Raw genomic sequence first — 2,521 nt, forward strand, 5'->3', positions numbered from 1 at the left:
AAATCCTTTGTTTGAAACACGGTTATAAGTCACATGTGATTGATTATATAACTAATATGTTTTTTCCTTGTATTCCCCCCATAAAATCATTTAAAAGATAAGTTAAGGGGTATGAACTCACTTGTAGCGAGTGATGCGAATGTAAGATCGATATAGGATGCTAAGTGTCAAGTGAAGTCTTGAGCACACACGGTTCCTATTTAGCATATAATGACACACACACACACACCCATATATATATATATATATATATATATATATATATATATATATATATATATATATATATATATATATATATATATATATATATATATATAAAGAGTATATAACTGAGGGTCCCACCATTTTTAAGACAATGTCTTAAAAAACAAGGGGAAGAATTGATGACCTTTGATTAGGTCTTAATATAATCTGGACCATTAAATTTATTTCAAACTATTTACCAAATGTTCAATTTGGGTCAACAAAAATGCACCAATCAAAACAAAGAGCTTGGCAGTAGATATATACAATCTATTAAGCTCATTTTATGGATCCCTCTTCTGTATCTCTCTTTACAGTATATAATCTCTCTTTTGTATCTCTCTTTACAATCTATAATCTCTCTTTCAAGAAATCTATCAACTATACAACCTTCACCACCGCTTCTATCACAATACAAACAATTCTACGATTGCACAACAACCATGGCACCAGTGCCACTAGATCTACAAGATGATTGCACCAACGCCGACATTACCACCACCACTTCTGTAATATTCATTCTTCTTATCAGATATTACAACCAAGAAAACATTAGCTTCAAATGAGTAGGATCAAAGTAGTATGATCAATGGTTTCTTTCAAGAAGTTAATTTGTGTAAATAAAATCTAGATTTGCAATATTCTTGTTGATTACTAAACAAATGTTAGTTTAGTAATCCATGTATATGTTGTGTAATAATATATATGCAGGTTTTTTGAGTAGAAAACGATGATACACTCTTATTTTTTGTATTTAAAAAAAAACAGTGTAGGAAAGTTTTTTGAACCAATCTGAAAATGATATGAGACTGAAGTAAAACTAGATCAAGATCTAGATCGGCATTCCATATTTAAGTAGTCAAACTAACAAAAAGTGGTCTAACTAAGACAAATGATGAATAAAACTAATAAAAATTTATATAATTGGTTTTGATGAGCCGACCCTAATATGGCCATAATGACTAGATCGAAATCTAGGCCACCATTTCAGATCGATTTTTATTATCAAACTACAAACATATAAAAGAAAACAAAAACAATGAAAGATGAACCGGGTACTAGAGATATAACGAGATTGAAGATCTGGTATCTAGATAAAGAATCTGAAAACATCAACGCAACTTTGAAACTAAAAAATTATAATATTTATAAATTGAAAAGAAAAAATGAATTTATTTACACTTACAGTCAGACCTGTTTTTGACCTCCTTCAACCTGCCGACCAACCAATCTCCAACGGACCTACTTCATCTCCTTCCACTCTCTACTGAGAACCATACAATCATATAAACCAGCTATTTCACCATTCGCAGCCGACCAACAAGCCTTAAATTTGCCGAGAAGCGCATCACTGTATCTGCCATATCGTTTCAGCCACCTTGTACCACCTCTTCACCACCATAAACAATCTCCCTTCGAACACCACTATCTCGTCATCGTAAGCTAACCGCCAACACCACCCTTATACTACCAACCAAACATGTCATATTGATCGATTAAGAAAGAGGGTGGATTCGATTTTGTTTTTTCGGCATAAACACCAAAGAACCAAAGAAGAAAAGAAAGGCGTGAGTTTCCAGCCTAAGTGAAAACAAGAATAGGGCACAAATACAAGCCTCTTTCAAGTAGGGCTTAATTTAAGTGGACACATTTCTTTTTGGCTAAGTTGGTGGACTACCGGATACCCAACACACCAACGACCGAGAGTTTTTTTTGTGTTTGATTTAAAATGCTTTTTATCTGATTTTTGTGGAGTTGTTATATGGTCATCATTCTGTAAAATAATATATAGTTGTTGACTTAACATTAATGTTCAACATGATGTTTCAGTTTTGTTTGTAGCTAAAATATTTAAGGTGTAGATCATCCACCACCCCCAACCCCCAATTAAACAACATAATCAAACGACTATTCCATAACTATGTTAAATAATAAATTGATTATTATGTGAAGCTTGATGAGAAAAAAAACTTTTTTAAGGATTAAATCGTGCATGATTATTTTTAGAAAATAGAGAAAACGACAATAAAACATATATTTATGTAGGAATGCGTATCACACTTTCAATGGTAAAGTATGTTCATCAAAAAAGTTGTAAGAAACAGAGAAAAAAAATTGTAAGAAACAGAGAAACTGAGAAAAAAATATTGACTAATCCTATTTTGAACACTTATATAGCCTATTTTGTCATATTTTATTTGCATAATTTTTTATAGGATTGTATTATATATTAATATATTAATCATTTGGGTTATATTTCCAGTAATTACTTCTT

General features: G+C 31.3%; 1 long non-coding RNA gene across 1 annotated transcript; it reads right to left on the bottom strand.

The window, feature by feature from the left end:
- Window positions 1-495: 495 nt before the first annotated feature.
- LOC145045541 (uncharacterized) lies at window positions 496-1,985 on the bottom strand. The gene is made up of 2 exons (XR_013681842.1): window positions 1,433-1,985; window positions 496-753 (listed from the first exon to the last, which is right to left on the bottom strand). It is a non-coding gene; the product is annotated as an uncharacterized LOC145045541 (long non-coding RNA).
- Window positions 1,986-2,521: the final 536 nt, after the last annotated feature.

This window comes from Lactuca saligna, chromosome 5 (genome assembly GCF_052625555.1).
Source record: "Lactuca saligna cultivar CGN05327 chromosome 5, ASM5262555v1, whole genome shotgun sequence".
NCBI classification, from domain to species: domain Eukaryota; kingdom Viridiplantae; phylum Streptophyta; class Magnoliopsida; order Asterales; family Asteraceae; genus Lactuca; species Lactuca saligna.